General features: G+C 42.7%; 1 long non-coding RNA gene across 1 annotated transcript; it reads right to left on the reverse strand.

The window, feature by feature from the left end:
* Nucleotides 1–9,751: 9,751 nt before the first annotated feature.
* LOC125552608 (uncharacterized) lies at nt 9,752–12,708 on the reverse strand. The gene is made up of 2 exons (XR_007303694.2): nt 12,292–12,708; nt 9,752–10,065 (listed from the first exon to the last, which is right to left on the reverse strand). It is a non-coding gene; the product is annotated as an uncharacterized LOC125552608 (long non-coding RNA).
* Nucleotides 12,709–19,869: the final 7,161 nt, after the last annotated feature.

The raw sequence follows: 19,869 nt of genomic DNA on the forward strand, positions 1-19,869 counted from the left end.
AACCACTTCCAACACACATCGTCACTTCACCCTTAACTAGTCTCTGTTTATTTTGCAACTCCCATTTCGAATTACTACTCTTTAGCAACTGAACCAGTATCAAATACCAAGGACTTGCTATAAACACTAGTAAAGTACACATTAATAACATGTATATCAAATATATCTTTGTTTACTTTGCCATCCTTCCTATCCACCAAATACTTGGGGTAGTTCCGCTTCTAGTGACCAGTCCCTTTGCAGTATAAGCACTCAGTTTCACGCTTAGGTCCATACTTGGGTTTCTTCACTTGAGCAGAAAATTGTTTGTCGTTCTTCTTGAAGTTCCCCTTCTTCCCTTTACTCTTTATCTTGAAACTAGTGGTCTTGTCAATCATCAATACTTGATGTTTTTCTTGATTTCTACCTTCGCCGATTTTTGCATCGTGAAGAGCTTGGGAATTGTTTTCGTCATCCCTTGCATATTATAGTTCATCACGAAGTTCTACTAACTTGGTGATGGTGACTAGAGAATTCTGTCAATCACTATTTTATCTGGAAGATTAACTCCCACTTGATTCAAGCGATTGTAGTACCCAGACAATCTGAGCACATGCTCACTGCTTGAGCTATTCTCCTCCATCTTTTAGCTATAGAACTTGTTGGAGACTTCATATCTCTCAACTCAGGTATTTGCTTGAAATATTAACTTCAACTCCTGGAACATCTCATATGGTCCATGACATTCAAAACGCCTTTGAAGTCCCGATTCTAAGACGTTTAAGCATGGTGCACTAAACTATCAAGTAGTCATCATATTGAGCTAGCCAAACGTTCATAACATCTGCATCTGCTCCTTGCAATAGGTTTGTCACCTAGCGGTGCATCAAGGACATAATTCTTCTGTGCAGCAATGAGGATAAACCTCAGATCACTAATCCAATCCGCATCATTGCTACTAACATCTTTCAACTTAGTTTTCTCTAGGAACATATCAAAAATAAAACAGGGGAGCTAAACGTGAGCTATTGATCTATAACATAGATATGCTAATACTACCAGGACTAAGGTCATGATAAATTTAAGTTCAATTAATCATATTACTTAAGAACTCCCACTTAGATAGACATCCCTCTAATCCTCCAAGTGATCACGTGATCCATATCAACTAAACCATAACCGATCATCACGTGAAATGGAGTAGTTTTCAATGGTGAACATCACTATGTTGATCATATCTACTATATGATTCACACTCGACCTTTTGGTCTCAGTGTTCCGAGGCCATATCTGCATATGCTAGGCTCGTCAAGTTTAACCTGAGTATTCTGTGTGTGCAAAACTGGCTTGCACCCGTTGTAGATGGACGTAGAGCTTATCACACCCGATCATCACGTGGTGTCTGGGCACGACGAACTTTGGCAACGGTGCATACTCAGGGAGAACACTTTTATCTTGAAATTTAGTGAGAGATCATCTTATAATGCTACCGTCAAACAAAGCAAGATAAGATGCATAAAGATAAACATCACATGCAATCAATATAAGTGATATGATATGCCATCATCTTCTTGTGCTTGTGATCTCCATCTCCGAAGCACCGTCATGATCACCATCGTCACCGGCGCGACACCTTGATCTCCATCATAGCATCGTTGTCATCTCGCCAATCTTATGCTTCTACGACTATCGCTACCGCTTAGTGATAAAGTAAAGCATTACAGGGTGATTGCATTGCATACAATAAAGTGACAACCATATGGCTCCTACCAGTTGCCGATAACTCGGTTACAAAACATGATCATCTCATACAACAATTTATATCTCATCACATCTTGACCATATCACATCACAACATGCCCTGCAAAAACAAGTTAGACGTCCTCTACTTTGTTGTTGCAAGTTTTACGTGGCTGCTACGGGCTTAGCAAGAACCGTTCTTACCTACGCATCAAAACCACAATGATAGTTTGTCAAGTTGGTGTTGTTTTAACCTTCGCAAGGACCGGGCGTAGCCAAACTCGGTTCAACTAAAGTTGGAGAAACTGACACCCACCAGCCACCTGTGTGCAAAGCACGTCGGTAGAACTAGTCTCGCGTAAGCGTACGCGTAATGTCGGTCCGGGCCGCTTCATCCAACAATACCGCCGAACCAAAGTATGACATGCTGGTAAGCAATATGACTTATATCGCCCACAACTCACTTGTGTTCTACTCGTGCACAACATCAACGCATAAAACCTAGGCTCGGATGCCACTGTTGGGAACGTAGTAATTTCAAAAATTTCCTACGCACACGCAAGATCATGGTGATGCATAGCAACAAGAGGGGAGAGTGTTTTCTATGTACCCTCGTAGACCGTTTGCGGAAGCAGTATATCAACGCGGTTGATGTAGTCGTACATCTTCATGATCCGACCGATCCAAGTACCGAAAGAACGGCACCTCCGAGTTCTGCACACATTCGGCTCGGTGACGTCCTCGCCTTCTTGATCCAGCAAGAGGGGCGAAGTATTAGATGAGTTCCGGCAGCACAACGGCATGGTGACGGTGTTGGTGAAGAACAATCTCCGCAGGGCTTCGCCTAAGCACTACGGAAACTATGACGGAAGATAAACTAGAGGGGATGGGGTTGCCAGCACACGGCTTGGTGTTTCTTGATCTGTCTTTGGTGCTAGCCCTACCCCTCTATTTATATGTTGAGCCCTGGGGTCGAAACTTGGAGTAAAAGCCTCCTCAAAGTCGGTTTCACCCGAAAGGCAAGAGTCCTTCTCGGACTCCAGGGCTAGACGCCAGGGTTCCCGGCGTCTACCCCCTAGACGTCAGGGTTCCTGGCGTCTAGCCTCTGGTCTCCGCAAAACTTCCTTTTGCACTTTCCAAAAGCCTCGTGGGCTTTCCCCTTTGGCCGAGATAAAGTGTTCTCGTGCCCAAACATTTGGGAAACATCCAGAACCCCTTCTGGTGAATTCCGGAACCCTTACGGAGATCAAACACTACTATCCACATATCAATCTTTACTTCTGGACCATTCCGGAGTTCCTCCTCATATCTGTGATCTCATCCAAAACTCCGAACAACATTCGGTCACCAACATACATAACTCATAGTACTATATCGTCAACGAACGTTAAGTGTGCGGACCCTATGGGTTCGAGAACTATGTAGACATGACCGAGACACCTCTCTTGGCAATAACCAATAGCGGGACCTGGATGCCCATATTGGCTCCTACATACTCTACGAAGATCTTTATCGGTCAGACCGCATAACGACATACGTTGTTCCCTTTGTCATCGGTATGTTACTTGCCCGAGATTCGATCGTCGGTATCTCAATACCTAGTTCAATCTCGTTACCGGCAAGTCTCTTTACTCGTTCCGTAATACATCATCCCGTAACTAACTCATTAGTTGCAATGCTTTCAAGGCTTATAGTGATGTGCATTACCGAGTGGGCCCAGAGATACCTCTCCGACAATCGGAGTGACAAATCCTGATCTCGAAATAGGCCAACCCAACAAGTACCTTCGGAGACACCTGTAGAGCACCTTTATAATCACCCAATTACGTTTGTGACGTTTGGTGGCACACAAAGTGTTCCTCCGGTAAATGGGAGTTGCATAATCTCATAGTCATAGGAACATGTATAAGTCATGAAGAAAGCAATAGCAACAAACTAAATGATCAAGTGCTATGCTAACGGAATGGGTCAATTCAATCACATCATTCTCCTAATGATGTGATCCAGTTAATCAAATGACAACTCATGTCTATGGTTAGGAAACATAACCATCTTTGATCAACGAGTTAGTCAAGTAGAGGCATACTAGTGACACTCTGTTTGTCTATGTATTCACACATGTATTATGTTTCCGGTTAATATAATTCTAGCATGAATAATAAACATTTATCATGATATAAGGAAATAAATAATAGCTTTATTATTGCCTCTAGGGCATATTTCCTTCACTATGCGGCAAGAGTACCCTCCGAGGCAGGACCCTCTGGCGAAGATTTCTTCCCCCGTTTGGAAACCTTTGTTTCCGGGTCTTCAGAGGTGGTCCTCTTCCTTCCTTGGGGAGAGGGAATTTCATATTCTTCTCCCTGGTTATCCTCCTTCGCAGAGGCGCTAATTCCCCCGGTTTGGATGAATAATGAGTGAGGCCTGCTTTCAGCCTCTTTATTCCCCCCTTTATCTTCCCCTGAGGGCGCCTGATAAGGCACCGCCTCGAGCATTCGGGCTAGTACTGGATCGGCCGAGCCTTCGGGAAGGGGGGCCGAACACCTGATCATCTTCGCCTTTGTTACCCAGTCCTGGTCAAAGAGCGACTTTTCAGAATGATGGTGTGATAAATAAAAAGACAGTATGTTCAACCACGGGATTACTTACTTGGGTATCTGGGTGATTACAGCTCAGACCCGCATCCTCGGTGGTGTCCGGACACTTTATTTGTGGTCCGAAGAACAATTTGTACATCTCTTCGAGCGTCATGCCGAGGAAGTGCTGAATAGTTCGCGGTCCTTCCGGGTTGAATTCCCACATACAGAGGGGTCGACGTTTGCAAGGCGGGACTCGACGAACTAGCATGACTTGCATTGCCGTGACCAGGCTGACATCTCTCTCAAGGAGATCTCGGATGCGACTCTGCAATATTGGCACATCATTTACTGGCCCCCAGTCCAGCCCCTTGTTGATCCATGACGTCAGTTGTGGTGGGGGGCGAGCGAAAGGCAGGGCGGCCACCCACTTGGTACCCCAGGGAGCTGTGATATAAAACCACTCTCGTTGCCATAAAGTGGACACCTCTGGGAAGGAACCCTCTGGTCATGGAACATCAGCGCTTTTGCTTATTACGGCACCTCCGCACTCTGCGTGTCGCCCCTCGATCATCTTCGGCTTCACATTGAAAGTCTTGAGCCACAGGCCGAAGTGTGGGGTAATGTGGAGGAAGGCCTCACACACGACGATGAACGACGAGATGTGAAGGAGGGAATCCGGGGCCAGGTCATGGAAATCCAGCCCATAATAGAACATGAGCCCCCTAACAAAGGGATCCAGAGCGAGGCCTAGCCCTCGGAGGAAGTGAGAGATGAATACGACGCTCTCGTCGGGTTCGGGAGTGGGAATGACCTGCCCTCAAGTAGGCAGCCTGTGCGAGATTTCGCCGGTCAAATACCGGGCCTCTCTTAGCTTCTTGATGTCTTCCTTTGTGACAGAGGAAGGCATCCACCGACCTTGGAGGTTGGATCCGGGCATGGTTGAAGGTCCGGAGCGCCTGACCTGATCCTTGGGTGTTGGAACTCGAGGCGGGGGAAGGATTCGATTGAGTATGAGAGGGAAAAAATGACAGGCCTTGGCCTCTTTATAAAGAGGGTGAATATCAAGCATCCTCCTCATGGCCGTTTGGGACTTGCCTAAAATCGAGGAGTCATACCAATGGGCACGATTGGGTTACCCACGTCCGTATTGATGAGAATCTCGTAATAAGGGGGATATGATCTCTGCTTCGACATGACGTGTCAAGAAAACCGCCTCGCGATATGTGCAGTGCTGGTTGAGAAAAATGGTTCGAATAATGACCGGGCCATGGCATGATGTCATGTTGCTAAACATGTCAGCAGATTAGATTTGTGGAAATATTATTCTCTCTATGGTGGTATGTGGAACTTGTTTTGCAGAGCCGGACACTATCCTTGTGTTCAAGATCTTCTATGGAGTATTCGGAGGAAGAACCTGCCTTGCAATGCCGAAGACAAATCTGCGCGCCAGACTCATTGTCATTGAAGCCTGGTTCAGGGGCTACTGAGGGAGTCCAGGATTAGGGGGTCTCCGGACAACCGGACTATATCCTTTGGCCGGACTATTGGACTATGAAGATACAAGATTGAAGACTTCGTCCCGTGTCCGGATGGGACTTTCCTTGGCGTGGAAGGCAAGCTTGGCAATACGGATATGTAGATCTCCTCCCTTATAACCGACTCTGTGTAACCCTAGCCCCCTCCGGTGTCTATATAAATCGGAGGGTTTAGTCCGTAGGACGACATACAATCATACCATAGGCTAGCTTCTAGGGTTTAGCCTCTACGATCTCGTGGTAGATCAACTCTTGTAATACTCATATCATGAAGATCAATAAAGCAGGAAGTAGGGTATTACCTCCATCGAGAGGGCCCGAACCTGGTTAGACATCGTGTCCCCCGCCTCCTGTTACCATCCGCCTTAGACGCACAGTTCGGGACCCCCTACCCAAGATCCGCCAGTTTTGACACCGAAAACGACCCTCACGCCACTGCACTGCCGTCCGCTGTCTTTGCCGTCTGCTAGCCTCGGATGGCGGACGACGTAATCCTTTGCCATCTGTTTCTAAGAAGTGGACAGCAAAGAAGGCCTTTGCTGGCACGTGTTCATCCGGACATTTTGCCGTCCGTGATCTATGCCTTTGCCGTCCGCCATGGCGGACGGCAAAGAAGCTGATTCCAGTAGTGTACCCACTTAGTAACGTAATCAACAACAACTAAAATATGTGTGTAGCCATTAGAGGAAGGAAACGGTCCCATATAATCAAAGCCCCAAACATCAAATGGTTCAATAACAAGTGAATAGTTCATAGGCATTTCTTGGCGTCTACTAATATTACCAATTTTTTGACATTCATCACAGGACAAGACAAACTTACGTGCATCTTTGAAGAGAGTAGGCCAATAAAAACTGGATTGCAATACCTTATGTGCAGTTCTATCTCCAGCGTGGTGTCCTGCATAAGCCTCGGAGTGACACTTGTGTAGGATCTATTCATGTTCATGCTCAGGTACACAACGTCTAATAACTCCATCTACTCCTTCTTTATAAAGGTGTGGGTCATCCCAGAAGTAATGTCTTAAATCATAGAAAAACGTTTTCTTTTGCTGGTATGTGAAACTAGGTGGTATAAATTTAGCAACAATGTAATTAGCATAATCAGCATACCATGAAGCAGTACGGGAAGCATTTATGAAAGCTAATTGTTCATCGGGAAAGCTATCATCAATAGGTAGTGGGTCATCAAGAACATTCTCTAACCTAGATAAGTTGTCTGCAACGGGGTTCTCAGCTCCCTTTCTATCTATAATATGCAAATCAAATTCTTGTAGCAAGAGAACCCATCTAATAAGTCTAGGTTTAGCATCTTTCTTTTCCATAAGATATTTAATAGCAGCATGATCGGTGTGAACAGTTACTTTAGAATCAACAATGTAAGGTCTGAACTTATCACAAGCAAATACAACTGCTAAAAATTTCTTTTCAGTAGAGGCATAATTTCTCTGGGCACTGTCTAGAGTTTTACTAGCATATTGGATAACATTTAATTTCTTATCAACCCTTTGTCCTAGCACATTACCTACAACATAATCACTAGCATCACAGATAATTTCAAAGGGTAAATTCCAATTAGGTGGTTGAACAATAGGTGCAGAAATCAAGGCTTTCTTAAGTATTTCAAATGCTTCTACACAATCATCATCAAAGACAAAAGGAACATCTTTTTGTAAGAGATTAGTCAAGGGCCTAGAAATTTTTGACAAGTCTTTAATGAACCTCCTATAAAAACCGGCATGACCAAGGAAACTTCTTATACCTTTAATGTCCTTAAGACACGACATCTTTTCAATAGCATCAACTTTTGCTTTATCAACTTCAATACCTCTTTTAGAAATTTTATGCCCCAAGACAATACCTTCATTAACCATAAAGTGGCACTTCTCCCAATTCAAGACAAGATTAGTTTCTTCACATCTCTGCAAAACTCGATCAAGATTGCTTAAGAAATCATCAAAAGAAGTTCCATATATGAAGAAATCATCCATGAAAACCTCAACAATTTTTTCACAAAAGTCAGAGAATATAGCAGTCATACATCTTTGAAAGGTAGCAGATGCATTGCATAAACCAAAAGGCATATGTCTATAAGCAAAGGTACCGAAAGGACAAGTAAAGGTGGTCTTTTCTTGATCCTATTTTGACACAGGTATTTGAGAGAAACCAGAATAACCGTCTAGAAAGAAAAAATGTGTATGTTTAGATAATCTTTCTAGCATTTGATCAATAAAAGGTAAAGGGTAATGATCCTTTTTAGTAGCTTTATTTAATTTGCGGAAGTCAATTACCATTCTATAACATGTAACAATTCTTTGTGGGATCAATTCATCTTTATCATTAGGAACAACAGTAATGCCTCCCTTCTTAGGGACACAATGGACAGGACTTACCCACTGACTATCAGCAACGGGGTAAATTATACCTGCCCCCAGAAGCTTTAGTATTTCATTTCTTACCACTTCTTTCGTCTTAGGATTTAACCGTCGTTGGTGATCAACAACCAGTTTAGCGTCCTTCTCCAATTTTATTTTGTGCTGGCATAGAGTGAGACTAATGCCCTTGAGATCATCAAGAGTATATCCAATAGCAGCACGGTGCTTCTTTAGAGTTTTCAATAATTTCTCTTCTTCCTGCTCTGAAAGGCTAGCACTAATAATAACAGGATATATCTTCTTTTCATCAAGATAAGCATATTGAAGTGTATCAGGTAATGGTTTAAGCTCAAACATGGGATCACCCTTGGGTGGAGGAGGATCCCCTAGAATTTCAACAGGCAAGTTGTGTTTCAAAATAGGTCCTTGTTTAAAGAATAGTTCATCTATTTCCCTTCTTTCGTTCATAAATATACCATTTTCATGGTCTAACAAATATTGTTCTAAAGGATCATTAGGAGGCACGACAATAGAAGCAAGACCAATAATCACTACAACAGGACATGGCTTTAGTAACATGGTGTTGTGTTACTATAGGCCCAAAACAGTGTTACTAGGCCATATAGTAACACAGTTTGAAATGTGTTTCATTAGACCGTGTTACTAAGTGGTGTCCACTGTCACATATAGTAAATGTTACCATATATTAAAAATTGTGTTACAACGACATTATAGTAACATGCATATTATGTGTTACTAAACATGTTAGTATCACTCGTGGTAACATATTTTTGTAGAAGTAAAACATTGTCGTAACATGTTTTTGTAACTATGGTAACACAACTTGTAACATAAAATCCAAATACCATAACACTATAATCAACTATCTTAGTAACACATTTTGCGAAAATACAAAGGTGAACATGGGTGCGCGCGCACCCACATGAATAGTAAATTCATAAAAAATACTAGAGAAATTTAAAAAATTCTAAAATTTTGCCGTATGAACCTTAGACGACCATTCTACTCACGTGTGAAGTTTCATGATGTATTTACACCTGTGGTATTCTTAGTGAAGAAAATACAAATGCGACCATACTATTCATTAAACAATGTTTTTTAATATAGCTTCGATTACCTTTGATTTTGTCATTTTTACCAAGATTATCACGGATGTGATTTTTCCGTGAAACTTCATATGCGAGTATACCGGTTGACTATGTATATTAAAAAAATAAATTCAGATTTTTTTGATTTTTGCTAGCATTTTTGAATTGGCTATTCATAAAGGGTGTGCGCGCACCCATGTTCACCAAATCCGCGTCCCACATTTTGTAACTATAGTAACACCAACACTACTATATTATTACGGCAACATAATTAATGTATTTATTTTTTAAATTGACCACAAAAGTAGGTACCCATTTTATGGAATATACATTTATTTAATAAATCACTGCAACTACTGAAATAGTTCATTATTTTACTTTGATGCTTGGCACCATTAAAATGATAGAGAAATTGAAGTGCAATAGATAGACAAATTGAAAATATCAAAGGTATTTATTATGAATATACAAGAGTGTGGGATACATATGCACTACAATAAATAAATACTGATGTTATTGGTGCAACAACATATCATTCATATCAATTTGACTATAGAGAACACGCCTATGAAGAATTTTACACCATAGCATTTACATCAATTCGACCAAAGAAAAAGGTCTTGTGAATGGCATTACATTTTTCAATCTATCAATGTAAACTATGGTTATTGCTAAGTAAAATCTTCTAGTTTTATATGCTTCATCCAACTGGAGAACTCAACAGCAACTCACTTATCCTTCTTTTGGATCTGTAAAAGAAAACTGGACGTTAAAGTTATGTGATTAAATGTACACAAATATAATTTTAGAATCTGGAAGAAAAGACTTCAGGTTACAAAAGCTCAAGGCCAGGCAATTAAGTATCCTGAAGCAAAAGCAACAACAATTCTCTTGCAATCATAAACTTACCTTACTAACTCCTCGTTATCCATAATAGGCTCATCCATGCACACAAGTGCAAATTCGGGACTTAAGTCAATAGCACCAACCTTAGTTTCTAGATCACCACTCCAAATAGTAGCATATGCAACATTCCATTAGTTTGAATATGTTAAATTCTTTAAAACTACTCTCTCTGTAAAGAAATATAAGAGCGTTTAGATCACTACTTCAACGCTCTTACATTTTTCACAGAGGGAGTACTTTGGAACTAACCTATATTATGATCAATGTTATCATTCAATGGCAATGACAATAGAATTTGCATGAACAATGTGTGAATGGTGCACATGGTCATAGTTCAAGAAAATTGTGATGACCATTCAGTTCGTTAGGTATACACATTCAAGCGGCAAGTGGGACTAATAGAGAGATGCCCACATTGCACTCATGTGTTATGCGGGTGTTCGTGGGCAGCTGGCGATAAACCATGTTGTGTTTGCTTGCCCACATAATCCCATTTAATACCACATAGTAATAAAATGATCTGCTATTGTAATAAAGAGTTCTAACAGTCACCACGCGGCAGATGTGTGGTAAGCAACCACAAGAAAAATGAGTTCGGACAATTCTACTTAGCTCTTGTACAAATCAATACTAACTTATTGTATCTGGACATTAGTTGAACACGGCAACACAAACAACTATCAATCAGGTCACTACATGAGCAAGCACATGCAAAGTGGCTCCCAGTGCAAAAATTTCAGAGTGGCAAAGCATAAGCATACTATTGAAAAATCAGGAGCAAAGCATCTGCGTAGTGTTGTATGTGTGTGCTTGTTGTTGTGTTGGGCATGTGTGTGTATGTGCTTTCTAGTACCTAACCAAAGTACTCGCAAGATGTTTTCTAACAGTAGACATTCCATGGCAAAGTTAAAAAGAATATAAACATTCTATGTGAATTATCAATGAGCGCGGCCATATGACTCCATAAACAAATACATGGAACCAGTAGCCATCATTACAGTGGCTTTAAGCAACATGGAACTGAATGCATAAACCCTTGAGGTGTCGACACTAACCGAGCTCCCCACAAACATTCTGTAAGAGTAGAATGATAAATAACTTAAGATGGAAATAGATGTACAGCCAAGAGCTACAGACTATAAGCATGCAGTAAAACCATATATTCAACAAATTTGGAATTAAATGTATAACCTTTTTTGCGCATAATGTAACCTGGATGGATACTTGGTAAAAGGTGATGGAGTCTTACATTTACCTAAATAAAAAGGTAAGCCTGATGGGTACATGGTAAAAAGTGATGCTATCAACCATTGGATTATACTCCCTCCGTTCCATAATATAGTGCCTATAGATTTTTTGAGAAGTCACACTTTACAAACTTTGACCAAGTTTGTAGAGAAAAATACTTATATCTACAATTCCAAAAATATATAATGTGAAACTACATCTTATGATGAATCTAGTGATATATGTTACGCACTCTAGATGTAAATGTTTTTCTCCACAAACTTGGTCAAAGTTTATGAGGTTTGACTTTTCAAAAGGCACTACATTATGGAACGGAGGGAGTATCAAACTAGCATATGAGATTCAGACACAAGAAATATAATAATTAAAGTGAAATAAACAAGCTTCTATTGTATTATCATAGTGATAATTGGGATATACTACACTAAAATAATCATACATCTACTAGAACCCTTACCATGAAAAGCACTATGTATTACACCTACAAAGTACATGTCGGTGTTGCTCTTCACAATTTCTACTACCCAATTTGACACTTGGTAGACATATTTAGCTGAATTAAAAAATCGCACAGGTATTCGGGTATGTATGTATATGTGCCAGTTTGAGACTATTTGAATATGTATGGATATGTAACGGGTATTCGGGTATGTACATCTCGACCATGGGCAGGAGCACGTACGTACTATTATTATTAGCAGGAGAATCAATTAGCAGCCGGCATGTACCCTCAATGTCGTCCTCGCATCTTGCTCCTCTTGGCACTAGTACACAAACAAGCAAGCAGCCTGCTGGATGGATTATTGTGGAAGGTAGCTTACATATGGATGGATTCCTCGTGGATGACAGCAGATGACGAGGACCAGTGGCTTCTACCGCGGGAGGCGCGCATGGTCCATGCGCTAGTTCTGCTCAAGCCGCTTCAATTCTTCATGGCCGCCCGGAGGAAGGGATGGCTGCAGACGGCCCCGGCTAGATCTGCCCAGGACTCCGGCGGCTGCGCGCTCCTCATGGCCGCCTCCTCGGGCCTCCTCGAGCCTGGTGGGGAGGAGGGAACGACCCTGGGGCCGAGGATTGCGTGGGCGACCTACAGAGAAAGGGGCGAGCGGCGGCGGCGGCATGAGGCCCTCAGGCGACTTGCGACGGCGGCTTGCGGCGTGGTATGCGGTGGATTCAATGGGTAGGCGTGCGTGTGAAGGGATAAGGGGAGAGAGGAGATAAAAGGATAGGGCACCCACTGGGCCGCAGCCGTTCGATTTAATCAGATCCAACGGTTACAACGTGTGATCCGTGGGAGGGCTACATTGACCAATCAAAACACAATGCTTTTTTAGTATAATATTTTTACACTCGGTAAATTTTAATCTTTTTTTCTTTTTTTCTCCTCTTATCTTTTTCTTTCTTATTTTTAAGGCCTGTTAAAAGATATAAATAGGATTTTTTAAACCAAAATTTTGCCAATATTTTTATGCACTTGTGATTTAAATTTGAATTGTATGAATGTATGACTAGAAATGCATTAAATGTACTTGCTTCACAAAAAATACCCATTTTTTACACTGTGAAAATAGATTTGTTTTTAACAAAAGGTTAGAACTCTATTTTTCAACATTGTTTTATGTTTTTTTTTGCTTTGATGTTTGTGAACATTGTTTGTAATGGCAAGATGCACATATGTGCCCAATTTGGGCACATTATCATAAACTATGCAATGAATGTGGCCATCACCTTGAAAATGAATGTTCATACATGATACCTTGTTTTGTGAAGGATTTTTTTCTATCAAAATGATCATATTCCAAGTTTAGTATTTTTTCCCCGCAACTAGTACACATAGAAGGGCTCGATGCGAAAGGATTGCATTTATTGAATTTATATTCTTTTCTTTAATTTTTTCCACAATGGGGACATCAAAGCGGGGAGCTCGGAGGGGATAAGGATGGATGTGCTATGTGAGAGATTCATCAAATATGAAAGATAGGTTTCCCGTAATCGCGGGATCATCTGATCTTATTGTATCCCCCAGACATAGGAAACTACCGAGCCATGCCTAACTATACAAGAGACCGTGTCGAGGCTTCATCAAAGCAAGGACATTCGATCTAGAGGATCCTGCCATGTCCTCTAGCTCAAAGTAGATTGATGCAACACTATTTATTACCCATGTCAAACGACAAGGACGGGGGTTACTGGCTTCTGTCAGTGACATAGGAAACGGGGTGTCCCGAGCACACTATAATCGAGTACCCTAGCAAGCAGGGGATCAAATCATAAGTTTAATTGTGATGTGTTATGGCCAATGTGGCTTTATTGTACGTGTGAGATTATGATCTACTAGTTAACATCAGAAAAGTATTTAAGGTTGAAGACGACTCGCCGGAACCATTTGCGACCTTGATCTGCTATCCCGAGGGCCAAATGCAACATGCTTCTCTACCTCATGAGAGCTAGCGCCTTTGGTCTGCTATCCTGCCTGGTTTAACTCCGACCTTCCTTCACTCCAGTACAGTGCCGACCATACCTCCCTTCGGTTGACCAGTCTAGGAGCAGCCAAGAAGGACGACCAGGACACCTGACAGTCACCTTCGGACCTCCCTTCGCTTTGGACCAGGATGCTCGGCCGATGCTGGTGAGATCTCTATCGCTCTTTAGTGCCTTCTCATTCTTCTACCAAAATGGATATTATAGGATCCTGGAAATATGCCCCCAAATCCCGTACATATACCGCTCCAAGGAGGACGATTTTAGGTTTCCAGTAAAAAAAATATGCACGTCGGGCCAAGATGCAGGATCTACTAATCATTTTTTGGCCCATAAACCGCATATATGTTCGATTTTTGGGGATCAGACCAATATGTAGGATCTGTTAGAGTTGCTCTTAGCCCGGTATACAAGGGATAACCTCTAGGCTGGCCTGAGCTGAGCATAACCGTTTTCGTGGTTACCTATTTAAACACAATTTGAATTTTTATGCAAGACTAATGGCAAATTATTGATTTAATGATGCGCTCCAACAAATTTGAATTTGTGCATTGTTTGATTTGGATGTGTTTAATTTTTAGTGTTATAGCATATTAAAATATGGAGAGCGCCTATAAAGCGCTTGTGGCGCAAGCAACGCTAACTGGCGCTGTCGCGCCCCCTTGGCCGACCCAGCTAAGCGAGGTCGCTCTCCCAAGCTTGCTCGCTTGGATGTTTCGATCGGTCGACTGGTTGACCGTTGACCCATGGCATAGTTGATTGTACACTTCTATAACAAGTTTATAATTTAAAAAGTTTTTTTAGTTTGAAAAAAAGTTTGTGGCCTCAAGAAATGTTCACGAATTTGAAAAAAGTTCAAGAACATTAAAGAAATGTTCATCAATTCTAAAAAATATAACTAATTTAAAAAATGTTCACGGAATAAAAAAAGATTCACAAATTTGATTTTTAATATATTTCAGAAAAGTTAGTCAATTCTAAAAAATGTTTGTGAACACGAAAAAAGTTACCATATTCAAAATAAGTTTCCGTATTTGAAACAAGTCCACAAATTTGAATAAAATCGTGGCATGAAAAGATATTGGCAAAAATGAAAATGTTTAGTGGCTCAAAAAAAGTTTGTAAATTTTGAAAAAAATCATTGTTCCAAAAAAATCACGAATTTTAAAAGTTTCCAAGTTTAACAAAAAGCATTCACGAATTTTAATAAGTTGGTCAATTTGAAAATTGTTGGTAATTTTTTTAAAAATACACAAATTTCGAGAAAAAAATTACTGAAATATAAAAATAAAAGAAATGGAAACTAAAAGTAAAAAAAATCAAAAAAAGGAAACAGAAAAACCATATAGAAAACCTGAAGAAAGACAAACAAAAAGCTGATGAGAAAAATCTAGCCAAAAAAAACTAGGTGTTTTTGAGACAAAAGAAAACTAGGCTTTTTTTAAGGTAACTAGGGAATTTTATTCAAAGTTCATCACATCCGGAATACAAGCAACATCTGGAAGGATCCCTAGCCACACATGGCGGCCCACCGGCAGAGACGCAGCTCCTTTTGCAACCGAGTGGGCCTCCAAATTATTTTCTCTACGCTCAAAACGAAAGACAACTGAAGAGAAAAGGTTCATGGTAATGTGTATATCATGCAGAATAGGCGCATACACTGGTAGAGATTGTGTGCTGATGTTTGAAACCAACTCTAGACAGTCAGACACAATCACCAAATCCTGCAAATTCAAATCGCGGGCCAGGGCAAGTGCTTCACTACACGCGTGCGCCTCCAAACTTGCCGGGTCGATCAAGCCTTCAAAGACCAGTGCTAAAGCTCCAAGAAATTTCCCCGACTTGTCTCGACAAACCACAGCCGCTGCTCCCTTCTCGCCCAGGGTCGATAATGCTCCATCGCAGTTGAACTTCACCGCTTCACCCTCGGGCGGCAGCCATGCCCGTGCTCTCGGAGCAGCAGGCACATGCATCGGTCGCTCCTTTTGGGACTCAACAATGTCCAGGTCCTCCAAGAAGCGCCTAATAAAACTCATGGTTGACAACGGGCTCTGGAACTCATTCTCATGGATTGCTTTCCGGCGCGCCCACCAAATTGCCCACATTGTCACTAGAACCCGAGTTACATCACGTTGGATTGTTGATTCGAACAACCAAAACAGCCATAGACGGGCATCAGCGTTCTGGTTTGATATCACATGCTCTAGGAGCTCTTCATCACCCAAAGCCCAAACGCATCACGCCATGCAGCAGCTTAACAGAGAATGACACCAAGTGTCCTCATCTGCTCCGCAAATCGAGCATGCTGGTGAATCTGCCATATTTCTCTCATGACACACGTGCCCCGTCGGGATCGAGGTATGCGCTAATCTCCATACAAAAATTTTGATCTTGGAGGGAACCCGTACATTCCACAGCTGCGACCAAGATTTCCTGTCAGCTGTAATGTTTGAATGTCCCGGCCGATGATCAAGCCAATCCTCCCTCTGAGCCTTGACTGCAGAAATCATACGGTAGGCCGACCGAACCGAAAAAACACCCTTCTTGTCGTAGTGCCAGGCCCAAAAATCATCCTGCACCCTAGTACTTAGTGGTATATTCTGAATAACTTCAACATCGGGAGCGATAAAGTGTTCCGTAAGCGCCTGCTTGTTGCATGACCTGGTGGTGGGATCAATCAGCTCCAAGACCAGAACTGGAGGGTTGGCCGACCGTGAGCATATTGGCATGAGCTTGTAATCCCTTGGCAGCCAATTGTCGTGCCATATGTACGTATGTGATCCAGAGCCGATGCGTTTGATGAGTCCTTGCGCTAGCAAGTCTCTTCCCTCTAGTATGGAGCGCCAGACCTGGGACGGACCTGCACCCAACGTGGCATCCAAGAGGTGGCAATCTGGATAGTACCTGGCTTTCAGAATTCGAGCGCTGAGCGAGTCCGGATCCTACAGTAGTCTCCATGCTTGGCGCGCGAGTAATGCTAGGTTGAACAGCTCCACATCCCTAAAGCCCAATCCCCCCATGAACTTTGGTTTCGACATTGTTTTCCATGAAACCCACGTTGTTTTCCGTTGGCCATCCTTGCTTCCACACCAAAACTTATGGATCAGGCCGTTGATATGCTCACACAAACCCCTTGGCAGCTTGAAACATGACATAGAATACGTTGGAATAGATTGAGCTACATATTTTATTAGCACCTCTTTCCCTCCGGCAGATAAACACTTCTCCATCCACCCTTGCACCTTCTTCCAAATTCTATCTTTCAAGTACTTAAAGGATCCCTCTTTGGCCCTCCCCACATCCGAGGGCAGGACCAGGTACTTCTCTGTTAAAGATTCATTGTGGACAGTGAGGATGTTCTTGATGGAGTCACGAGCAGAGTTGGGTACTCCTTTACTGAAAAAGATAGATGACTTTTCCATATTAACCCTTTGTCGGGAGGCGTTAAAATAGATCCGCAGTAGCTCATCAATGCATGTGGCCGTATCATCATTTGCTTCAAAGAAAAGTAGGCTATCGTCAGCAAAAAGTAGATGATTAACAGATGGTGCATTTGGTGCGACTGTGATCCCCCGTACTCCTGCACCAGATTTCAGTAAACATGAAAGTCCTTCAGCTGCCAACAAGAACAAATATGGTGAACTCGGATCGCCCTGGCGCAATCCCCGAGAAGGCTTGAAACCATCCAGACTCCTGCCATTAAACATAACCGAAAAGGATACCGACGTCACACATCTCATTACGTCTCAGTGAAGCGGAGGCTAAAACCCATCCTTAGCATTACAGCTCTCAAATACGACCACTCCAAGCGATCATACGCTTTCATCATATCCAATTTTAGAGCACAAAACCTATTGCCCTTCACCCTCCTAGTCTTCATGTAATGTAGGCATTCATAGGCTGTAATGAAGTTATCTGTGATGAGACGACCAAGGACAAAAGCCGACTGCTCTTCGAAAATGATCTCAGGGAGGATTACCTTCAGCCTGTTGGCTAAGACCTTTGAAGCGATCTTGTAGATCACATTACAAAGGCTTATCGGCCGAAACTGTCCTAGAACTTTTGGACTTGCTATCTTTGGAATTAAAACGATGAACGTGTTATTTATCTCCTCCGGTGAGTCCACACCATCAAGCACTCTAATGATTATCCTTGTAACTTCATCACCACATAAGTCCCAATGCTTCTGAAAAAAAATGTGCAGGGAAACCGTCCGGCCCCGGCGCCTTAGTTGGAAACATTTGAAAGAGAGCTTCTTTAACCTCATTATTGCTATAAGTGGCATTTAGGCAGACATTCATATTACCATCCACCCTCACCGGTATGTGCGATAACACCTCTTCCATACCTATTGTTCCTTCCGACGTATAGAGGTTTGAGTAAAACTCTGTAGCCATATTTGCCAGTTCCGCTGGATCCGTACAAGTGGTTCCATCCGCACGATCAAGTTGGGTGATGCTGTTTTTGGCCCGTCTAGCACTTGCCTTCCTCTGAAAGAACTTAATATTGCTATCACCCTCGGACAGCCATGTGATACGAGACCGCTGTCTCGCCATTATTTCCTCCCTGTACGCGAGTTCCACCATGCGCTCCTCGACCTTGCGTTCCTCCTCACTAGGTCCGAGTCTCAAAGGATCCGCACGCACCATAGCTAGTTTCTGTTGAAGCGATCGTTGCTCTTGCCGAACTGATCCAAAAGTAGTACGTCCCCAACTGGAAAAAGAAGTGGCCACCGACTGTAATTTGTTGGCCAGATCCGACACCGACGAGGCCGGGCCATCACCATTCCATGCTGCTTCCACCACGTCCTTGAAACGACCATCTCTTTCCCAGACACATTCATATCGAAAAGGCTTCTTCACAGCGATGCACTGATTCCCCGCTTCCATCTCATTCATCAGCAGAATAGGGCTATGATCACTCTTAACTACTGTTAAATGCTCCACTCTTGCAAACGGGAACATGTTGGACCAGCTTGCCGAAGCTAGCGCCCGGTCTGTAACGCCCTCGATGCGGCTATAGCTCCCACGTGTCGAGGCACGACTTAGAGACATAACCGCATTGAAAGCAATGTCGCAAGTCAGGCAATCATTACAACATCCCATGTAATACATAATAAAAGGGGGAGATAACATAGTTGGCTTACACTCGCCACGTCACATCAGAGTACATAAATAACATCCATCAAACAAACACTCATGGCCCGACTACGGCGCCAAAATAGAAAAGAACCCAACATGCGACAAGGCCCTGAATCAAACCCCAACTAGGCACCACTACTGATCATCGGGAAATGAAACATAATAACGCTGAGAGTCCTCGTCGAACTCCCACTTGAGCTCGTACTCGTCACCTGGAACGGAATCACCTAGACCTGCATCTGGAGTCATAGTATCTGTGAGCCACAGGGACTCAGCAATCTCGCACCCTCGCGATCAAAACTATTTAAGCTTATAGGAATGGATAAGGCAAGTATATGTGGAGCTGCAGCAAGCGACTAGCATATATGGTGGCTAACTTATTCGCAAAGGAGAGCGAGAAGAGGAGGCAAAGCGCGAGCGAAAAGCTAGAAGGAACAACCTGCGAAACATAACTCCAACACCGTGTCCACTTCCCGGACTCCGCCGAGAAGAGGCCATCACGGCAACACACACGGTGGATTCGTTTTAATTAATTAAGGTTTAAGTTATCTACAACCGGACATTAACAAATTCCCATCTGCCCATAACCGCGGGCACGGCTTTCGAAAGTTCAATCCCTGCAGGGGGGTCCCAACTTAGCCCATGACAAGCTCTCACGGTCAACGAAGGAATAGACCTCCTCCCAAGACGTTCCGATCAGACTCGGTATCTCGGTAAGTCAAGACACTTCGACAGGTTAAAACAAGACCAGCAACACCGCCCGAATGTGCCGACAAA

This window comes from Triticum urartu, chromosome 4A (assembly GCF_056163025.1).
Source record: "Triticum urartu cultivar PI428250 chromosome 4A, HENAU_Tu73, whole genome shotgun sequence".
Classification (NCBI taxonomy): domain Eukaryota; kingdom Viridiplantae; phylum Streptophyta; class Magnoliopsida; order Poales; family Poaceae; genus Triticum; species Triticum urartu.